This window comes from Egretta garzetta, unplaced genomic scaffold (assembly GCF_000687185.1).
Source record: "Egretta garzetta isolate BGI_Z169 unplaced genomic scaffold, ASM68718v1 scaffold61, whole genome shotgun sequence".
NCBI classification, from domain to species: Eukaryota; Metazoa; Chordata; class Aves; order Pelecaniformes; family Ardeidae; genus Egretta; species Egretta garzetta.
In genome coordinates, this window is record NW_009258620.1 from 372,401 (window position 1) to 373,760 (window position 1,360).

The window sequence follows — 1,360 nt, forward strand, 5'->3', positions numbered from 1 at the left end:
CTGGGGGCCTGTCACAGCAGCTGGCTGCACTTGCGTCCTCAGTCGCCCCCAGGAACACCCCCCATCCTACGCATAAGCCTCAGAGCATAACATTCCCGGGGGTACAACAGCCTGCACCAAGGGACAGAGGGAGTAATGCACCTCACAGCGACAGCCGAGCACCACAGCTCCCCGGCAGGGAGTTGCACTGGTGTGGGGGGCCGTGCTGGGACACAGCCGAGCTAAGCCTGTTAACAGCAGTTTCACCTATGCAAGGATTAGCATTCATTCTATGGAGATCTGCAAAACCAAAAATGCTAGTTCACGCAGCCTGCTTCTATTTTGCAGTTACTAGGTCAGTGGAACTGTTTAGCGGGGATGCCAGAAGAAAATAATTCTTCAGCCACGGTACCGTGTGGTACTGGTGCCGACCTCCATTAGTCCTCTGGTTAACACTGCTCTGGGTGGTGTAGCGGGAAGAATACACGCACCATAATACACAATCTTGTCATATCACAAGTCAGCTTAACTCCTTCAGAAGCTACGTGTTTCATGCCTGTTAAAATAACAGCTGGATTTAGTCCTTTCTGTGGGTCAGAGTGGAATTAGAGTTGTGGGATTAGTTATAAAGCCTAGTTACATGTCTCAGCAGGTGTTCTGAATAGATTTAAGTCTTTAAAAACTGGGAGAGGAAGGGGAAAATGTATAAAGCATAGCTTTGCATACCATTTATCTGGTGATAAATTAATTGCTGAAGCACCTGTATCACTATCAGTGTTGTACAAATAGTATGACATTCCAACACAAGGTTCATGATTCCTCTACTGAGAGGTTTGGAAGGAAGCTTTTCTTCATAGTGAAAAGCTACTGAGTTAATTTTTAAAAAAACAAAAGCTAAGAAAAACCTCACCTTTAAGCAATGAGCTAGCAGAACAGAGTTTGAATTTTGTGTACCAGAAACTTTAAAGCATTGGCTAGTACACAGAAATAATATGAGGTCAGGAAAGCTTTATTGCTTTTGTTACTGTAAGTGTCTGTCAGCAATCACTCCGAGTTGACCTGACTTGAATTTTGCTGGAGAAAGCCACCTATTTTTCTCCTACAGGTTGCAAAAAAGTTCTTGTTTATTCGAGCACTATGGAAGAGGTGAGAATACTGTTATAAAGGCAAACCTACAAGCACTAGCTGATTATTTTTCACTTGCCCATACTGCATTTCTTGATTACACTTGTTAATAAGGCAGGGGAGTGTAGGGCCACTGAATTTAGCCATTATGTCATGATCTAACATTGCTAGGTTTTTATTTACTGTTGGGACTTCAATTTTAACCCAGTAGTTGGTCATAATTACTTCCTGTCCTGTATGCAGCATGTTCTACGAG